The sequence below is a fragment of the Mobula birostris genome, chromosome 7 (genome assembly GCF_030028105.1).
Source record: "Mobula birostris isolate sMobBir1 chromosome 7, sMobBir1.hap1, whole genome shotgun sequence".
In the NCBI taxonomy this organism is placed as follows: domain Eukaryota; kingdom Metazoa; phylum Chordata; class Chondrichthyes; order Myliobatiformes; family Myliobatidae; genus Mobula; species Mobula birostris.
In genome coordinates, this window is record NC_092376.1 from 168,339,091 (window position 1) to 168,361,265 (window position 22,175).

The 22,175-nt window shown below is 41.7% G+C and overlaps 1 protein-coding gene across 2 annotated transcripts in view; it reads right to left on the reverse strand.

Moving 5' to 3' along the window:
* rad50 (RAD50 homolog, double strand break repair protein) overlaps positions 1-13,298 on the reverse strand; it is a 200,868-nt gene extending 187,570 nt beyond the window's left edge. The window contains exon 1 of one of the 2 annotated variants that reach the window (XM_072264068.1): positions 13,203-13,298. The gene's annotated coding sequence lies outside the window, so the exon portion shown is untranslated. The remainder of the gene's footprint in view (positions 1-13,202) is intronic. The other variant, XM_072264067.1, reaches the window with a different exon arrangement.
* Between the last annotated feature and the right edge of the window lie 8,877 nt (positions 13,299-22,175).

Consider the following 22,175-nt stretch of genomic DNA (forward strand, 5'->3'; position numbering starts at 1 on the left):
GAAAACCTTGTCCATTTACCTAGTGTTCAGAGCTGCTTTTGAAAAGGTACAAATTCCCCCAAAGCAGGATGATGAGCATAAACGAGGAACTGTGTGGTACACCCAGTCTAAACCCATCATATTATGTCCTGGGCAAGTAGCTAGAATGACAGGTAACCCCAATTTCCCAGGAATGTCCAATGCCAAGGCCCCTCCTGGTGGACGCTCTGGAGGATCACAACGAAGATTCACGACAACCTGCCAGAGTACTGGTGAGACCTGAACCGCAGAAACCGTCTGCTGTACACATAAACAGGATAGCAGTGATTGTCAGGAACACTTTGGAGAGAGAGGTCACCATTAGACAAGGGATGCAGATGGCACATCCTTTTCCAGTGACATAATGTCAAATTTTCCAGTGAGAAAACCAGGACAAAGACAGTTTCAGAAACGATAACAGGAAAGTCATTCAGCTTTGGTGAGTCCCTGGTCCCTGAGGGATAGAAAAGGAGACTAACAGACAAGATGCTGAAGCTCGAAGATATCTTTTCTACTGATAAGTTCAATGTGGGTGGCTCCAAGAGTAGTCGCCACACTACTTGAGTGACAGAAGACACCCCTCTCTTCGCACCGGGAGAGGAGGAAAAAGTTCAGCAGCATCTGCTGAAACCGAAGCTGGAACTATCACTGAATCGAGGAGTCCCTCTGCGTCACCCATGCTAGCGGTGAGGAAGAAGAATGGGAAGGTACGAATGTGTGTTGACTATCGGACACTGAACCAACGTACAGTCCCCGACCAAGATACTGACCCATGAATCGAGGATGCTCTGGTCTCTCTGAGTACAGCAAACTGGTAGAGTGTGTTATATTTGAGGAGTGGGTATTATCAGATACCCATGAGTCAAGCTGGTAAAGAAAAGACAGTATTTATATGTCCACTTGGACTCTCAGTTTGAAAGACTGCCCCAGGGCATGTTAGGAGCACTGGCTTCTTTTCCACATGTCATGGAGAAGACAGTTGGAGACATGAACTTGTTTGAGGTACTGCTCTACTGGGATGATCTCATAGTATTCGGGTATACACTGGAGGAACATGAGACAAGGGTACTGAAGATGCTAGATCACCTGAAAGCTGGAGGGTTAAAACCATCACTGGACAAGTGCCAGTCTTGTAAGATGTCAGTCAACTACGTCGGACTCGTAGTCTCACCGGATGGGGTACCTTCCAACTGCAGAGGGAGGTACAGAGGCCCAGTTTCTGTAACTTATCAATCAGGATTGTGGGAATGATGGTATTAAACACTAAGGTATAGTCAACGAACAGATTCCTGATATCAGTGTTTGATTATCCAGGTGATCTAAGGCCGTGTGAGGAGCCATTGAGATTGTGTCTGCCGTAGACTGATTGTGGCAACAGGCAAATTGCAGTGGGTCCAGGTTCTTGCTGAGGCAGGAGTTCATTCTAGCCATGACCAACCTCTCAAAGCATTTCATCACTGTAAATGTGAGTGCTACTGGGCAATAGTCATTAAGGCAGACCACACTGCTCTTCTTAGGCACTGGTATAATTGTTGCCTTTTTGCATGTGGGAAATTCCAACCGTAGCAGTGAGAGGTTGAAAGCGTCCTTGAATACTCCCACCAGTTGGTTGGCACAAGCTTTCAGAGCTTTCCCAGGTACTTCATCAGGGCTCAGTACCCTCACTGACAGAGGCCAGCTTGCCAAAAGCCTTCTTCACCACCCTGTCTACTTGAGACTCTGCTTTCAGGAGCTGAACTGAACTGAACTGAACTGAGTGTAGCTGAACTGCCAAGTCTCTCTCCCATCAGACAGAAGACTCTGATACATAAAGCTGATGACCATGGTGAAATCAAGGAAACCCTTTTTGATTTCAAGCATAAATTTCTTCCCAGCACGAGGAACACGCAGTTTTCTGCTCGCCAAAATAAAACTGTACTGTGTGTGATGACTTCAGCACATTGTGTTCCAATGATTCACTTTACAGCTCAGGATTCCAGAATTAAAATGAGTCGCGTAAAGGGTTGCCCGTGTCACAGAGTGAAGTCATCCCCTCTGGTTGAAGAGCCCAATGGTTGAGGGGTAATAATTGTTCCTGAACCTGGTGACTTTGATGCTGAGACTCCTGCACCTCCTTGCTGATGTCAGCAGCGAGAAGACAGCACGTTCTGTATGGTGGAGGTCCTTGATGATGATGCTGCTTTCCTGTGACAGTGGTCTGTGCAGATGAGTTCGATGGTGGGGAGGACTTCATCTGCGATGGACCGGGCCCTGTCCACTACTTTTTGTCACATTTTCCATTCAAGAACAATGGTGTTTGCATACCAGGCCGTGATGCAACCAGTCAGTATACTCTCCACTGCAGATCGACAGAGGTTTGTCCAAGTTTTAGATGTCATGCCGAATGTTCACAAATTTCTAAGAAAGTAAAGGCGCTGCTATGCTTTCCTTGTAATGGCTCTTACATGCTGAACCCAAGGTAGATCCCTGTGAAATGATAACATGGAGGAATTTAAAATTGCTGACTACCTTCACCTCTCTTTTCCGATGACTGGATCATGGACCTCCGGTTTCCCCCTCCTGTAGTCAATAATCAGCTCTTTGGTATTCCATACACTGAGTAGGAGATTGTCGTGGCAGCACACAGCCAGATGTTCAATCTCCCTCCTACATCCTGATTCATCACTACTTTGATTTGGCCAATGACAGTGGTGTCGTTGGCTCACTTAAGTGTGGAAGAGCCAATGCAATAACAACTGCTGTTAACCTGTTGCGGCCGTAGGCTAATTGGAGCACGTCCAAGTCACTCCTCAGGCAAGGGTTGGCATGCTTCATCACCAACCTCTCAAAGCACATCGTCACAGTGGATGCAAGTGCTACTGGACAATAGTCATTGAGGCACGTTACTATGTTCTCCTTTGCACCAGCATAACTGAAGCCTGCTTGAAGCAGGTGGGTACCACAGATGCCAAATAGAGAGAGGTTAAAGATACTTGAGAACACTCCATCCATTTGATAAGCACAGGTCTTCAGTAATCAGCCTTTGAAGCAAAATACTTTGGATGCTGTGATTTATTTTTCATTCACTCAAGGGATTCAAGGCATTACAAAGAAGGCACATCAGTGGCTACGCTCCATTAGGAGTCTGGAGACATCTGGAATGTCACCAAAGGTTCGAGCAAAGTTCTACAGATGTACCATAGAGAGCATTCTGACTGGTTGCATCACTGCCTGGCATGGAGCACCAATGCACCGGATCAGAAGAAGCTGCAGAAGGTTGGAAACTCAGCCAGTTCCAGCATAGGCAAGAGCCATCGAGCACATCTTGAAAAGCAGATGCCTCAAAAAGGCGACATCCATCACTAAAGCAGGGAGAAGAGGGGAGCGGTAGTGCTAGGGGACTCAGGAGTCAGAGGAACAGACAAGAGGTTCTGTGGGTGTAAACAGGACACCCAGATGGTATGTTGCCTCTCAGGTGCCTGGGTCAGGGATATCTCGGATCATGTCCACAGTATTTTGGAGGGGGAGGTAAAGCAGCTAGACGTCTTGGTACATATTGATACCAATGACATAGGAAGGAAAAGCAAAGAGGTCCTGAAGAGAGAATTTAGAGAGCAAGGCAGAAAGCCAAGAAGCAGGACCTCCGGGTTAGCAATTTCTGGATTGCTGCCTGTGCCACGCGCCAGTGAGGGCAGAAACAGGATGATTTGACAGATAAATGCGTGGCTGAGAAACTAGTGCAAGGGGCAGGGCTTCAGGTTCTTGGATCATTTTGATTTTGTCTGGAGGAGGTATGACCTGTACAAAAGGGACTAGTTGCACCTGAACCCAAGGAGGACCAATATTCTAGCAAGGAGGGTTGTTAGAGTTATTGGGGATGATTTAAACTAATTTGGCAGGGGGATGGGAACCGGAGTGAAGGGACTCAGGAAAGGATGAATGGTAAAAAGGCAAAGACAGCATGCAGTCAGGCTGTCAGGAAGAGCAGGCAGATGATAGGACAAAATTGCAGCCAGCATGGTGAGTATCAGTGCAAAAGGATAGCAATTAAAGTACTCAAAGTGTTATATCTCAATGCTTAGACTATAAGAAACAAGGTGTATGATCTTGTTGCACTTTTACAGATTGTCCGGTATGCTGTTATGGCCATCACTGAATCGTGGCTGAAGAACGGTTGTAGTTGGGAACTGAATGCCCAAGGTTACACATTGTATTGGAGGGATAGGAAGGTAGGCAGAGGGAGAACCATGGCTCTGTCAATAAAGAATGGCATCAAATCATTAGAAAGGTGTGACATAGGATCGGAAGATTTTGAATCCTTGTGGGCTGAGTTAAGAAACTGCAAGGGTAGAATGAGCCTGATTGCAGTTATATACAGACCTCCCAACAGTGGCTGGGAGGTGGATTATAGAAATCAACAGGAAATTGAAAAGGCATGTCAAAAGGGCAATGTTATGATAGTCATGGAAGATTTTAACAAGGTAGATTGGGAAAATCAGGTTGGTAATGGATCTCAAGAGAGTGAATTTGCTGAATGCCTACAAGACGGCTTTTTAGAGCAGCTTGTCATTGAGTCTACTAAGGGATCAGTTATACTGGATTAGGTGTTATGTAATGAACCAGAGGCGATCTAGTAACTTAAGGTAAAGGAACCCTTAGAAGACAATGATCACAATAAGATTGAGTTCAACTTGAAAGTTCATAGCAAGAAAGTACAGTCTGACATAACAGTATTTCAGTGGAATAAAAGAAATTACAGTGGTATGAGAGAGGAGTTGGACAAAGTGAATTGGAAGGAGCTGCTGGCAGGGATTACAGCAGAGCAGCAATAGTGTGAGTTTCTGTGAAAAATGAGGAAGATGCAGGATAGATCTATTCCAAAAACAAAGAAATACTCAAATGGTAAAATAATACAACTGTGGCTGACAAGGAAAGTCAAAGTTAATGGAAAAGCAATAGAGAGGGCATAGAACAAAGCAAAGATTAGCGGGAAGATATTGGATTGGGAAGCTTTTAAAACCCTACAGAAAGCAACTAGAAGAATCATTAGGAGGGAAAAGATGAAATATGAAAGCAGGCTAGCAAAGAATATCAGGATAGATAAAAAATACTTATTCATTTATACAAAAAAAGAGAGAGATGAGAGTGGATATAAGACGGCTAGAAAATGAGGCCGGAGAAATAATAACAGGGGGACAAGGAGATGGCAGATGAACTAAATGAGTATTTTGCAATCGTCTTCATTGTGGAAGACACTATCAGTGTGCCCGATGTTGAAGGGTGTGAAGGAAGAGAAGTGACTGCAGTTACTATTACAAGGGAGAAGGTGCTCAAAAAGCTGAAAGACCTAAGGGTACTTAAGTCACCTCAACCAGATGAACTCCACCCTAGGATTCTGAAAGAGGAGGTGGTAGAGATTGTGAAGGCAGTAGGAATGATCTTTCTTTCTAATATTTTTATTAGTTTCTACATAGAAGAATACAGAGTACAAGAAAGTATATATAAAAGGTCAAAAAAGATTTTTTAAAACTACCAATGACATTATATCTATCCATAATAACTATCTCATTACCCCGTATTCATATAAGTAAATCAATAGTTATATTGAAATATACTAATTTATTACAAAAAAAAAGAATCTAACCCCTACCAAGACCGAAGCTGTTTATTAAGGAGAAAAAAGGTTAAATACCTTCTTATATAATAAAAAATAATAATAGCCAACTTCCGTATTTAAACAACGAATTGAAGGTTTTGAAAATAATTCAGAAAGGGTCCCCACAATGTTTGAAAGTCTTGACGAGATTCAGAAATTGAACAACAAATCTTCTCTAAATCTAAGCATGACATAACGTCCTATAACCATTGAGCACGAGTAGGAGGAAAAACATCTTTCCATTTAAACAAAAGCACCCTCCTAGCTATAAGAGAGCTAAAGGCCAAAATATGTAAATCAGGTGTCTTCAGCTTGATAACTTGTCCGGCAACAATACCAAATAGGGCCGTCAGAGGATTAGGCTTAAAACTGACTTTGAAAAGTAAAGAAAAAGTTTGAAAAACTTCCTTCCATTATTTTTCAAGACTCGGACATGTTCAAAACATATGAATTAATGAAGCTTCTCCATTATTACATCTGTCATACTAGGGAGATATATAAAAACAAGATAGCTTATCTATCCTTAGTCATATGAGATCTATGTACCACCTTAAATTGTATGAGGGAATGGCAAGCACGTAACGATGAAGTATTAACCAGTTTAAAAATTTCATTCCAAGTTTCCTCCGATATTGATGTTTGTAAATATTGTTCCCAGAGATTCTTAATTTTGTCTAAAGGAACATTCCTCATCTCCAGTAACATGCCAGAAATATTAGATATTGAACCATTATGCAAAGGTGTCAAATTGAAAATTACATCTAGTAAGTTCTTATCTGAGCTTAAAGGAAATGTGCATAATTGAGACCTTAGAAAGTCTCTGATTTGTAAGTATCTAAAAAAGTGAGTATTGGGTAAGCTATATGTAGTTGACAATTGCTCAAATGAAAAAAGATTTCCTCCAACAAACAGATCCCAAAAACATTTAATACCCAACCTGTCCCATTCTTTAAAAAGTAAATCAGTCATGGAGGGTTTTAAAAAAAAGTTAGAATAAGTGGGACTTGAAAGGGAAAATCTCAATAAAGCAAAGTGTTTTCTAAATTGTATCCAGATCCTCAAAGTATGTTTAACTATTAAATTATCAGTTAGTTTACTTACAGGTAAAGGAAGTGAGGATCCAAGAAGAGAAATAATAGAAAATTTATTAGCAGAGTTAGCTTCTAAAGAAACCCATACCGGATGGTCTCCACGATTAATATAATATAGCCAAAACCTAAGATATTGTATATTAACTGCCCAGTAATAAAACCTAAAATTAGGTAAGGCTAAAGAATGATCTTTCAAAAATCACTGGACTCCGGCATGGTGCCAGAGGACTGGAAAATTGCAAATGACACTCCACTCTAAGAAAGGAGGGAAGCAGCAGAAAGGAAATTAGAGACCAATTAGCATGACCTCTGTGGTTGGGAAGATGTTGGAGTCAATTGTTGAGGATGAGGTTATGGAGTACTTAGTGACACAGAACAAGATAGAACAAAGTCAGCATGGTTTTCTTAAGAGAAAGTCTTGCCTGATGAACCTACTGGAATTCTTTGTGGAGATTACAAGTAGGATAAATAAAGGGGACGCAATGGATACTGTATATTTGGATTTTCAGAAGGCTTTTGACAAGGTGCCACACATGAGGCTGCTTACCAAGTTAAGAGCTCACTGGTATTACAGGAAACTTACCGGCATGGTTAGAGCATTGACTGATTGGTAGGAGGCAGCGAGTGAGAATAAAATGATACTTTTCTGGTTGGCTCCCAGTGACTAGTGGTGTTCTGCAGGGGTCAGTGTTGGGACCACTTCTTTTTATGCTGTATATCAATGATTTAGATGATGGAATAGATGGCTTTGTTGTCCAGTTTGCAAATGATACGAAGATTGGTGGGGGTAGGGGGCAGGTGGTTTTGAGGAAACAGGAAGGCTGCAGAAGGACTTAAGACAGATTAGAATGGGCAAGAAAGTGGCAAATGAAATACAATGTTGGAACTGCATGGTTGTGCACTTTGGTAGTAGAAATAAATGTGGAGACCATTTTCTAAACAGGGAGAAAATCAAAAAAGCTAACATTCGAAGGGTCTTGGTAGTCCTTGTACAGAACACCCTAAAGGTTAACTTGCAGGCTGAATCAGTGGTAAGGAAGGCAATTGCAAAGTTAGCATTTATTTCAAGAGGTCTAGAATACAAGAGTAGGGATGTGATACTGTGGCTTTCTAAGGCACTTGTGAGGCCTCACCTTGAGTGTTTTGAAGAGTTTTGGGCTCCTCAGCTAAAAAAAAGATGTGCTGGCATTGGAGAAGGTTCAGAGAAGGTTCACAAGGATGATTCCTGGAATGAAAGCGTCATCATAGGAGGAATGCTTGTTAGCTCAGGGTCCGTACTCACTGGAACTTAGAAAGATGAGGGCAGATCTCATTGAAACCTTTCGAATGTTGAAAGGCCTAGACAGAGTAGATGTGGAAAGGATATTTCCCAAGGTGGGGGAATCTAGGACAAGAGGGCATAGTATCAGGATAGAGGGGTGCCCATTTAAAACAGAGAGGCAGAGAAATTTCTTTAGCTAAAGGGTGGTGAATTTGTGGAATTTGTTACCACAGAGGCAGTGGAGGCCAGGTATATTTTAGGCGGGGCTTGATAGGTTCTTGATTGGACACGGCACCAAGGTTACAGGGAGGAGGCTAGTGAGTGAGGCTGAGGAGGGGGAAAAAGGGAACAGCCACGATTGAATGGTGGAGCAGACTTGATGGGCTAAATGGCCTAATTTTGTTCCTATGCCTTAAGATCTTATTAAGGACCTTCACCACCCAGGACATACCTTCTTCTCATTGCTACCACCAGGGAGAAGGGACAGGAACTTGAAGACACACACTGAACATTTTATGAACAGCTTCTTCCCCTCTGCCATCAGATTACTGAATGGACAATGAACCCATGAACATGACCCTATTACTTTTGCTCTCATTTTGCACTACTTACATATTTTTGTATATATAATATCTCATTGTAATTTATACTATATTTTATGTATTGCAATATACTGCTGCTGCAAAACAACAAATTTCACGACATACTTCAGTAATAACAAAACTGATTCTAGTTGTGGGGATGTGGGCTTCACAGGCTGAGCCAGCATTTAATTGCCCATCACTAAAATCTGAAATAGAATCCAGAACGGTTGAATACTCAGCAGATCAAGCAGCATCCAGAGAGAAGAAAACAGAATTAATGTTTCAGGCCAATGGCAAATAAAGTCAGCAATCTGTAACATTGACACCAGTTCCCTTTCCATAGGCAGTGCCCCTTAACTGCTGAGTATTTCCAGTATTTTGGTTCCCCCACCCCCATCCCAGCTGCTCTTCTCATAAGGTTGAAAGAAGATATTTGCTGATGATTCAGCCGGTGCCTACGTACAGTGAATTCAAACAATACGCAGGCCGAGATGACAAGTGAGGGTCACAATCACACTTCACAAGTTACCACTGATAACCATCTAGAACAAGATAAAGTCTATTCAATTCTTCCTGACATTTAACATTATTACCAGAAACCCCATCAACATTAACAAGGGATGCATCAGAACACATCTAAATTGCAATTGTTTGCAGGAAGTTAAGATTAGACCACACAACAACTTTATATGGCAACTGCTCTGCTCACAAACGCAAGAAGTAGCAGAGTTGTGGACACCGGTTAGTCCACTGCAAACACCAGCTTCACCTCTGTGGACTGCAGTTGTCGCTGCCTTTTGAAAGCAGCTGACGTAAATACCCTTCCCACCCTCAACATTCCCCTCCCTACTCTCATTGGGCAGAAGGTACAAAAGTCTGAAAGCATGGACCACCAAGCTCCAAGAACAGTTCCAATCCCACTATGACACAGATCTCTTGCATGATAAGGTGGATTCTTGACGTCAGAACATCGTCGTACTGTCTTGAAATGATCTGTCTGGAGAGCATGCAAAACAATTTTTCCACTAGATCTCAGTAACACATGAACTAATTAATCAGAAAGCTATCTTTGGCCAAGGTCTTTCAACAGCAAGTGCTGCCCCACTACACCCTCATACACTATCTCTATTCTAGATACTTATTCACAAAAGAGTGGAGAATCTGAGGTGAAAGCACAAGGGAAATGCCAAGTCTTTATAAGGCATTGGTCAGACCACATTTGAAGTACTGTGAGAAGTCTTGAGGCCATTATCCAAGAAGGGATGTGCTGGCATTGGAGAGGGTCTAGAGGATTAATGAGAATTATTCCAGCAATGAAAGGGTTAACATTGAAGGGCATTTTATGGCTCTGGGCATGTAATCACTGGAGTTTAGAAGATTTGGGGGGGGCTTATTGAAACTGATCGAATATGGCAGACACAAACACGAGGAAATCTGCAGATGCTGGAAATTCAAGCAACACACACAAAAAGTGCTGGTGGAACGCAGCAGGCCAGGCAGCGTCTATAGGAAGAGGTTCAGTTGACGTTTCAGGCCAAGACCCTTCGTCACGAAGGGTCTCGGCCCGAAATGTCGACTGTACCTCTTCCTATAGAATATGGCAGACAAACTGAATCAGTCTTCCCTGTGGAAGATACTAACAGTATGCTAGAAGTCCGAGTGTGTCAGGTGACAGAATTGTGTGAAGTTGCCATTACGAGGGAGAGACTAAAAGGTTTGAAGGTAGGTAAGTCACCCGGACCAGAAGGACTATGTACTTTACTTTTTACTTTACTTTATTGTCACCAAACAATTGATACTAGAGCGTACAATCATCACAGCGATATTTGATTCTGCGCTTCCTGCTCCCTGGGTTACAAATCTATAGTAAATATTAAAAAATTAAATTATAAATCATAAACAGAAAATAGAAAAGGGAAAGTAAGGCAGTGCAAAAAAAAACGAGAGGCAAGTCCGGATATTTGGAGGGTATGGCCCAGATCTGGGTCAGGATCCGTTCAGCAGTCTTATCACAGTTGGAAAGAAGCTGTTCCCAAATCTAGCCGTATGAGTCTTCAAGCTCCTGAGCCTTCTCCCGAAGGGAAGAGGGACGAAAAGTGTGTTGACTGGGTGGGCCGTGTCCCTGATTATCCTGGCAGCACGGCTCCAACAGCGTGCGGTGTAAAGTGAGTCCAAGGACGGAAGATTGGTTTGTGTGATGTGCTGCACCGTGTTCACGATCTTCTGCAGCTTCTTCCGGTCTTGGACAGGACAACTTCCATAGCAGGTTGTGATACACCCTAGAAGAACACTTTCTACGGAGCATCTATAAAAATTAGTGAAGGTTTTAGGGGACAGGCCAAATTTCTTTAGTTTTCTCAGGAAGTAAAGGCACTGGTGGGCCTTCTTGGCAGTGAACTCTGCTTGGTTGGACCAAGTCAAGTCATTTGTGATATTGACCCAGAAGAACTTAAAACTTTTGACCTGTTCCACGTGTGCACCACCGATGCAACCTGGGTCGTGCGGTCTGCTACTCCTTCTGAAGTCAACAACCAATTCCTAGGTCTTGCTGACATTGAAGGATAGGTTATTGTCTTCGCACTATGCCACCAGGTTCTTAATTTCCTCTCTGTACTCAAACTTATCATTACCCGAGATACGGCCTACAATTGTTGTGTCATCAGCAAACTGAGTACACAGCCTTGTGGGGCACCGGCACTCAGAGTGATTGTAGAGGAGAGCTTGTCCCCTATTTTTACAGACTGCACCCCTGGGTTCTGAAAGACGTGGCTGAAGAGATTGTGGAGGCATTGGTAATGATCTTTCAAGAATCAATTGATTCTGGCATGGTTCCAGAGGAATGGAAAATTACAAATGTCACTCCACTCTTCAAGAAGGGAGAGATACAGAAGAAAGGATATTATAGACAGTTAGTCCAACCTCAGTGGCTGGGGAGATGTTGGAGTCAAGTGTTAAGGATATGGTTTTGGGGTACTTGAAGGTACATGATAAAATAGACCCAGGTCAGCATGGTTTCCTTAAGGCAAACTCTTACCTGACAAATCTGTTGGAATTCTTTGAAGAAATAACAAGCAAGATTGACAAAGCAGAATCAGTGGATGTTGTGTACTTGGATTTTTAGAAGGTTTTTGACAAGGTGCCGTACAAGGCTCTTTAACAAGTTAAGAGCCCATAATACTACAGGAAAGATACGAGCGTGGATACAGCATTGGCTGATTTGCAGGAGACAAAGATTGGGAATAAAGAGAGCCTTTTCTGGAAGACAACTGTGATGTCAGCACTTATTTCAAGAAGACTAGAGTATAAAAGCAACGATGTAACCCTCATTTGGAGTATCGTGAGTTTTGGGCCCCTTATCTACAAAATGATATGTTGACGTTGGAGAGCATTCAAAGGAGGCTCACAAAAATGATTCCTGGTTTGAAAGGCTTGTCATATGAGGAGTGTTTGATGGCTTTAGTCATAGTCATACTTTATTGATCCCGGGGGAAATTGGTTTTCGTTACAGTTGCACCATAAATAATAAATGGACCTCCACTTTGGGCCTTTACTCACTGGAATTCATAAGAATGAGGCCAGGACCTAACTGAAACCTATCGAATGTTGAAAGGCTTTGATAGGCTGGACGTGGAGAGGATGTTCCCTCTGGTGGGAAAGTCTAATACCAGAGGACACAGCCTCAGAATGGAGGAACGTCCATTTAGAATGGAAACGAGGAGGAATATCTTTAGCCAGAGTGGTGCATCTGTGGAATTCTTTGCGACCGACAGCTGTGAAGGCCAAGTCTTTATGTATATTTAAGGCAGAGGTTGATCGATTCTTGATTGCTCAGGACATGAAGGGATACAAGAGCGAAGCAGGAGATTGGGGCTGAGAGGAAAAATGGATCAGCCATGATGAAAAAGCAGAGCAGACTCAATGGGCCAAATGGCCTAATTCTGCTCCTATACCAATAAATCCACTTCCTCTGTAGCCACCATGAGTACAGGATGCAAAGCATCAAGTTCAGAGGACATATCACACTTTGGCCACATTACTTCGCTTAGTACTTTTTTTTCTACAGGTGAAATTTGCATTTAATTCCTCTATGTGTCCTTTCATTATTTATCACCACGTGGCCACACACTGAAAGCAACTTTTCGCGCCTTCAACACCCAGTACAGTAGTCTTAAAGGTGAAAGTCTCATGCATACTGCGAGTTTATACCTAAATCAGGCCCTCTTAACACTCTGCAACATAAAAAAAAAACTCCTTAAAACAACTAAGCAACGGTTTGACCGGCTGTCAATAAATATTTGTCAATTTCAACCTTAGGAGATATCCTTAACCCAGAGCCTAAAATAAATCTTCGCTGCAGAAATATAAACTGTATCTTTATTAGGGCAAGCGGGGACTTATCAATTCATGGTTAATCTACAATTAAACGTGAAAGTTAAAAAAAAAGGCATCAATATATCGGTATCTGAAAAAAATAAGGCCCTGGTTTAAATGCTACAGAACCTGCTGAAAGCGGGATTACAGCGACCAGAGGAATAATCAGGTCCTGGAACGGCGAAAGGCTGTGTGCGAAACATGAGATGCGGGGAAATGATAGCCAAGTGGCTCCGACTTACACCGGTAATAGAAGGTAAACTCCAGCCCTGATACAGCAACACTTCCTTCTATGGAACCCTGGCGCCAGCTGATACAGTTCAAACTGATACACTCTTCCTCCCGCGCATGCGCCGCCGTCTTCCTCCGCTCCCTTTGAGGCGGAACTTCCAGCTTGCCAGCATTGTCACTCAACATGGACACCTCCTTCGGGACAACTAAGAGCTGTTTGTATTACGGGAAACTTCATCCATCCTTTTGCTTAAAACCGATTTATAATACTAGGTTACGGCTTTGTTTTCACTACTTCAATAATTCTGTTTAATAGATCTCTTTACAAAAATGCTGAAGACGTTAATAATACGTTCAAATATTATGAAAAGTGCAGGGTTTTTCTAGCTGTCAATGCACCGCACTCTCTCTGCCTTATAAAAATATTGTGCATTGGGGAACGTTGTCAGTCAACTCGCTCTAAAACTGCAACGTTTCGTGATTTAGTACATGTTTTTATTATTTTAATATCTAAACAAGTGAAATTGTTTAGCAAAGATGCTTGGAGAAACTCATGATTTAGTTCTGTTCCAATTCAGATTTTCTTAATTTATAATTCTGTCCCAATTGCTTATTTCCTTTTTTAAAAACAAGACTTCAGATTTCACGTTCCATTTCTTCGCTGGAGAAGCTTATTTTTGCTTGAATTCCCTATTTGACTTCCTGCTGACTGTTTATTGGTATCCTGGAATTCTGTTCCAATGCTTTTGAAGTTCAAAGTACATTTATTATCAAAGTGTGTATAATTTATACAACCCTGAGATTCATCTGCTTACACACGAAACAAGGGAATCCATCAAAAACAAAAGGAGAGCTTCAAACACCCAGTGTGCAGAGAGATAGAGAGGTCCTTTGCATAAATATCTCACTATATTGACAATACATCTGATTTATGAAGATTGTTGCCATTTTTCTGTCATTTGTGTGATCTCCTGCCATCCACCTCCTTGGTCTTTTAGAAAGTTCTTTTGCATGAAATTGTTATTTGATGCACACGGCCATCCATTAACTTGTGGCTGGTAAGGTAGCATCATGGTTAGCATGACACTTTATGGTACCGGAGACCTAAGCTCATTACCCACCGCCGCCTGTGCATTCTCCCCCATGACCGTGTGAGTTTCTTCCCACAGGCCAAAGATGTACTGTATCTCAATAAATTATAAAAAAGCGAGCAAACAGTATTCAGCACTAAAGCCTTATATAATTTTCAAAACGTTTGACTTTGTCTGTTCATGGGGTAGAATGACTTGGTTTTCTGTCCATGCTGAGTTTAACATAATGTTTCTGGTACCACTTTTGTAAATAATTTTCAAAATTATCAGACTTGGTGGCACTGGTGTTTAGAAGGATTGGGAGCAGGGGGAATCTGAAAGCTATTAAATATTGAAAGGCCTGAATAGAGTGGATGTGGAGAGGATGTTTCCTGTAGTAGGTGAATCAGAGGGCATAGATTCAGATTACAAGAATGTTGCTTTAGAACAGTAATGAAGAGGAATTACTTTAGCAAGAGGGTGGTGAACATGTCAAATTCATTGCCATAGGCAGCTGTGGAGGCCAAGTCATTAAGTATATTTGAAGAGGAGGTTGATAGGTTCTTGATTAGTCGGGGCTTCAAAGGTTACGGAGAGAAGGCAGGAGAATGGGGTTGAGAGGGACAATAAATGCTGAAATGGGGAAGCAGGCTCGATGGGCTGAATGGCTTTATTCTGCTCCCATATCTTATGGACTTTTCAGGTCGGTCCAAGAACTTAGTAGTAGTGGGGAAAAGGTGTTGTTGAACCCTGTGGTGTAGGTCAACTGCCTCCTATACCACCTGCCTGAAGGCAGTTTCATACAGATGGAGTGTTCTGGATGGGGAGGGAGGGGTCCTCTGTAACGATAGATGTCATCTTTCTGAGACATCGTCTCCTGATGGTGAGGAAAGCTGTGCCCACAATGGTACTGACTGGGACCACCGCTCTCCAGTCCACTGGTGTTTCCATACTAGGCTACGGTGCTACCAATCAGAATGCTTGCCAGTGGAAACAACAAAGGTCAGAAGTATATGGAGTCTGGTAATAGAAGAAGGGAAGGTGAAGAGTGGGACACGTAAGGTAGAGATGGTCAAGGATCAGGGATTTACTTTATCCACTATATATTTGCTGTACATGTATTAGGAATTTAATGTGGTGTATTGGCGCAACATGCAACAATAACAACATTTTACAATTATAAAAAAAGTATAAAAGTAAAGTTTGAGGTTAAAGGACAGATGTGAAATAAAATGTGCATAATTACATAAATACCAGCAATGTAAACAACATTATAAAATACGGTTTAAGATATTTGCAGTGCAGTGCAGTGCCTGAGGCAATAGGGGCACAGGCAGGAGCTGACTAGAACGGTTGATCAGATTAAGTGCCTTGGGTAAGAAACTTTTAAGATGCTGTGGAGATTTTGTTTTATTAGCCTTACAGTAATTTCTCAGAGGGGAGCTTTTGGATTGGGGGAGGGCAGAAATGAGAGGGGACCAAGTGGGAGGAGCATGTGGATGGTGAGCAGATGGAATGGGTGGGGGAAATGAGAAAGAAACTGGGTGACTGGGCTGGGATGTGCAGGGTTGGAAAGAAAGATCCAGAGAGATTAGAAAGAGAGAAAAAGATGCAACTGTTCAGAGTGCTGTCTGTAGTACATCTGCAGAAATTTGCTAGAGTCTTTGGTGACAGCAAATCTCCTCAAACTCCTACCATAACTGATGGCATCCCATCTTCATGAATGCATTAATTTGTTGGGCCTAGGATAGATCCTCTGGGATGTTGACACCAAAGAACTTGAGGGATCTCACCCTTTCCACTTGTAACCCCTCGATGAAGACTGGTGTATATTCCCTCAACTTTCTCTTCCTGAAATCCACACTCAGTTCCTTGGTCTTACTGACAATGAGTGCAAGGTAGTTGTTACGATACCAGTCAACCAGCTGATCTACCTCACTCCTGTGTGCCTCCCTGTACTCCTCTGAGATTCTACCAACAACGGTTGTGTCATCGGCAAGTATATGGAACGTCAGAATTCACAGAATGCAAGAATGCCAGAAGTAAAAATGTTAAACAAGTTAGAGATAAATGTCGATGATAATTTGATGAATTTTGATGTGTTTCCTTTTGCTTTAATCTAAATTAATTCACATTGAATTTCATTTTAACTTAAACAGACGTTATTATACTATGGAAACATCTCTCTCAGCAAGGTTGTCAGTAAACAGGAGGTAGAACTTTAATGCTGGGTGTCTGATAGAATGATTGCAACAAAATGGAAGAAAGATGTTTTCACCCAAACAATGGAGAAGAAGGGTGCGATGGGGAGGAGAATGTGATAGGGAAGGGGGATAAGAGATGTGCTGCAAACTGATTGAAATATAGTTGAGGCAGAAAGCCTCACCACATTTTGAAAGTATTTGGAGGAGCTCTTGATACACTGTAACCCACGAGACTATGTACTAAGCCATGGAAAATAGTACATTTAAAAATTACACTTAAATAGTACATTAAAGCAAAATACTTTGATGAGCTTTTGATATACAATAACACACAAGACTATGACATCATTCCAGAGGAGCAATGTTTTGTTTCACTGTAGATGGCGAAATGACAATAAATTTGAACTTGAACTGACAGGTGGAAAATAGGGTTAATCTCAAGTTGTGTTTGACCTCAATGGAAACAGTAAGGCAAATAGCTGCCTTCTGTATATCAACTCAGACGTTTGCAAGAAACTTAAGGTTGTTTTTGGAGGTGATTTTATCTTTCCACATATTGACTGGGAATCCCGTACTGTAAATGGACTATATGGGATAGAGTTTGTCAAATGTGTTTAAGGAAGTTTCCATAATCAGTACATAGAAATCCCAATGAGAGAGTGTGCAATATTGGATCTGCTAGTAAGGAAAGAGACAGGGCGGGAGACAGAAGTTTGTGTAGGAGGACACTTTCCATCTAGTGACTACAATGCCATTATATTCAAAGTAAGTATGAAAAAAGATAGGTCTGGTCTGCGGGTTGAGATTCTAAATTGGAGAAAGACCTGTTCTAATAGTATCAGAACTGACATGGCATTTGTGGATTGGAACAGGCTGTTTTCCGGCAAAGGTATACTTGGTAAGTGGAAGGCTTTCACAAGTGAAATTTTGAGAGTACAAAGCTTGTATGTACCTGTCAGAATAATAGGCAAAGCTAACAAGTGTTATCTTGGTTTTCAAAAGATATTGAGGCCCTGGTTGTTATGTCTATGTACAACTACACATCGATTAAGTAAAAGCACACATGCGGGAGATGGCTTTAGCTGGTGTATTCACATTGCAGCGAGAGAGAACAATGTGCATGCGTGGGCAACAGTGCAGTACCCATGCACAGATACAAATTAATACGCACGTGTAGACAACAATCCATAGGTAGTACTGGGGGTGGGGTGGTCATTGCTCTAAAAGAAATCAATTCATACATTACACTTCCTCCCCAGAAAAACATTCAATTTCCCTTTCATAAACCCATCTTCCAAATAAACATGCTTTCACAATAACAGTCCATAACTAATTCCACAGTTCTAAAGATTCGGTCTTTTGGGTGGTGCTCTGTTTCTTTCAGGACAGCACCTCTGGGCCTGTGGAGTGGCATCAGGTTCGGTAGGTGTCCTGTCTAAGACAGCATTCTCGGCTTCCAGTGTCAAGTTACTTTCAGTGACATCATCACTGAGAGGTAAGTCTGGTGACTGTAACGTGTCCGTCTTGTTGAATATGTTTGGCTCAGGCGTGTTCTTTGGTTGAGCATCCAGTGTTTGATCCACATAATGTTTCCATGTCTGATCTCCGACATTCACTGTGTATTATCAGTGGTCCAGTTCTTGTAGCTATCCTACCGGGTGTCCATTTGTCTTCTTGGTAATCACATGCTTGGATTTCCCATCCAATCGCAAAGCTCCTTGCTGCTCCACTTGGCAATTGGTTGAACTGCTTATTCTGCACTTCCCTCCGTAGGTCTGATTTCATGAGGTCTATGTCAGACACACTCAAAAATTTCTATAGTTGTACTGTGGAGTGCATTCTGACAGGCTGCATCACTGTCTGGTATGGGGGGGGGCGCGCGCGGGGCTACTGCACAGGACCGAAAGAAGCTGCAGAGGGTTGTAAATCTAGTCAGCTCCATCTTGGGCACTAGCCTACAAAGTACCCAGGACATCTTCAGGAAGCGGTGTCTCAGAAAGGCAGCATCCATTATTAAGGACCTCCACCCAGGGCATTCCCTTTTCCCACTGTTACCATTCAGTAGGAGGTACAGAAGCCTGAAGGCACACACTCAGCGATTCAGGGACAGCTTCTTCCTCCCTGCCATCCGAATCCTAAATGGACATTGAACCCTTGGACACTACCTCACTTTTTTAATAAACAGTATTTCTGCTTTTTGCATGTCTTTAATCTGTTCAATATACGTAGACTGTAACTGATTTACTTATTTATTTATTATTATTATTTTAATTTTTTTCCTCTTCTATATTATGTGATGCATTGAACTGCTGCTGCTAAGTTAACAAATTGCACGTCACATGCTGGTCATAATAAACTTGATTCTGATTCTGATCTCAGATTCCTGTTCATGAACAGCATTGCAGGTGTTTGATTTGAAAACCAGATGTCCATGAGCCAGCCCTCATTGGAGGATCAGAGGTTGGAGAGGGTTAGCAACTTTAAATTCCTTGGTGTTATTATCTTGGAGGGCCTATACAAAAAAAGCACAGCAGTGCCTCTACTTCCTTAGGAGTTTGCAGAAATGCAGCATGACATTTAAAACTTGTATTGAAGTGTAGTGGAGAGTATATTGACTGGCTGCTCCACAGCCTGGTATGGAAACGGAAATGCCATTTAATGGAAAATTATGCAATAAGTAGTGGGTACACCCAGTCCATCACGGGTAAAATCCTCTTCATTATTGAACACACATGCTGTCACAGGAAAGCAGCATCCATCATCAGGGACCTACACCACCCAGATCATGCTCGCTTCTCACTGCTGCCATCAGAAAGATGGTACAGGAACTTGAGGACACACCGCCAAGTTCAGGAACATTTATTATCCTTCAACCATCAGACTCCTGAACTAAAGCGATAACTTCACCTGCCCCATCACTGAAATGTTCCCACAACATCTGTACTCACTTTCAAGTATTCTTCATCTACAGTTCTCAATATTTATTTCTTATTTATTTATTATTAATTTGGTTCCTTAAGGTCGTTATAGCCTGAGGGGAGGGGGTGGTAATAGAGACAAGCTCCTAATACCTATTAAATGCTTCCAATGGTGTGTGCCTCAAATAGCCACTGACAACCAAGACAGCTCCTGGCCTTCACGTGTGGCTTAGTTACTAAGCCCGGCAAAACTATTTCTACTGACAGGAGAAGGGGCAAAAGTGAGTTACTGGCGCCTTAAGACCAGTCGCATTGGGCAGATGGGGCTCATCAGCTGTGGTTGGTAGCTCATCTAGGAAAAGGAAAACTCTGATCTCAAACCCCCGTTACCTATCGGCTATACCCATTCATGGGGAGGGCTTTGGGAGTAAACCCTGAGGGAAAAATCTGGAGCTGCAGTCCTTCAGGCAGACCTACGTTGAGCTCAATGTTAACTGGGAACTCCTGCAATGCTGCTGTTACCAAACTGTATTGGTTTCTGCCGTTCCATCAGTTGCGTGGAGAGGGGGAGCTTGCTAAATGGGCAACAGCTTGTTCTCCATATTGCCCAGGCTTGGGTATCTAGACAGCTAGGACACAAAATCCATAGTCAGCTCTGACAGATGGAGGCCTTAGACTCAGACTCATTATTTATTTCTTTTTGTATTTGCACTCTTGTTGTTTTTTGCAGACTGGTTGAATGTCCTAGTTGGTGCAGTCTTTCATGATTTTGTTATGGTTATTATTTTATGGATTTATTGACTATGCTCACAAGAAAATGAACCTCAGGGTTGTATATGTTGACATCTACTGTATATACTTCGATTATAAATTTACCTTGAACTTTAAACTTAATTGTCTTTCACTTCTTTCTGAAGAAGTCACAAAGAAGTTCTTACCTAATTAAATGTTAATCAATGTGTAGGCTGGTGGATTGTCATAGAAAATAGATAATGTTTGGTGTAGAAAAAGACCCTGAAAAGTCCCTAATCTGTAATAGAACATTTATACTTTCCTTGGTATTCAGAATAATTTGCTTACTTTTTTTAAACTTCTTGCTGGGTACAATAATTATTCATTAGCATTCACTTGCTAATTGAATGTGAAAATGGTGGTCATAGGACAAGTGACGTATGAAAATGTTGAGAAAATACCTTATTGATTACATAGAAGGTTATTGTATGATTTCCAAAATTCAAAATCTCTTCATAATCAGATAAATATGGTAAACAATTTTCTAAAATTGTTTCCCTGGGTTAAGATGTCTGTCTAATACCAGAGAATATGTATTTAAGGTGAAAGGAGGCAATTGCAAAGAATATATGAGATTTTTTACACAGAGTGGTGGGTGCCTGGAATGTACTGTCTGGAGTGGTGGTAGAGGCAGAAACAGTAAGAACTTTTAAGAGGTGTTTAGATAGACACATGAATGTGATGAAAATGGAAAGATATGGACATTGCGTAGGCAGGAAGGATTAGTTTAGTTGGCCATTTGATTACTAATTTAATTGGTTCAACACAACATTGTAGGCTAGACGCCCTGCTCCTGAGAAACACATACCAAATGCTGGAGGAACTCAGCAGGTCAGGCAGTGTCAATGGAAATGATTAAACAGCCGAAGTTTCAGGCCGAGACCCTTCTTCGGGACTGAAAGGAAAATGGGAAATGCCAGAATAGCAGGATTCCTGTGCTGTATTGTTCTGTGATCTATATTATAATGGAGAGGTGGTAAACCAGAAAATGGATCAATTTGAGTTGTTCTTTCCAATCTTGTAGAAGCTGGTCGTGAAACAAATTGTCTTTGTCTTGGTGGCTTGTTACCTTATTTCCTGCAAACATAATGCAGTGATTTAATAGTTAGAGAGGCTAAGGAAGAGGAGTAAATAGTTGAATGCTAAGACACTTTTTCACTTTGAATGAAATTATTAATAATAAACAAATGCTTAGAGAACCAGAAGAGACATTGGAGAAAGTAACTACTAATGAAAGATCATTGGCCTGAAGCATTAAGCATGGTTCTCTGCCAACAGTTTCTGTCTGTCAGGCTGAGTGTTCATAGAAAGGTTCGTATTATTTCAGAATTCTAGCGTCTGCTGTATTTTGCTTTTAGAAGGAAGGAAGTTCAATGTGTGAAGATGAACAGAAGAACAGGGATGTTCTTTCAATGAGTGTAACCCGCTGTAAGGATTCACTGCTAACGTATTGGCCTCTCTGTAATGTTTCACTGCTAATATAATGGTTTCTCTGTAGCAGCAATGTTTGGGTTATGACTAGAGATAATGTCATGGTTTCTCGTTTCTCACAAACAACAAGGAGACGCAGAAAATCCTTCAAGAAGTTTTAAACTTTAATTTGCAAATCAAAGCTGAGACAATCAGAAAGCTAGTTGCTGACTGCCCCCCGAGGCTTGTATACAGCATTTTTTATAGCAATTTCCTATCTTAGCTACATTATCATATCCAGTCGGCCTGTGATTACATATCATCAATATATCCGCTCTCGACTTTCCACTATTGTTTTACTCCCCAACTTAATTATGTCCTAGTTTACATTTTAGACCAGGTGTCCTCTCGTCCCTAACCACAGTTATTTCTTAATTAGTCTTGTGTTGACATACTGCCCCATATTTCATCACCTTACTCGTCACCGTTATCTTCCTACTTGGTTTCATTCTAGTTCTCTTCATGAATTAATAGTGATTAGGTCAAAAGTCATGGCTACATAGTGAATACCCTCTATTCAGCTAGCAGTA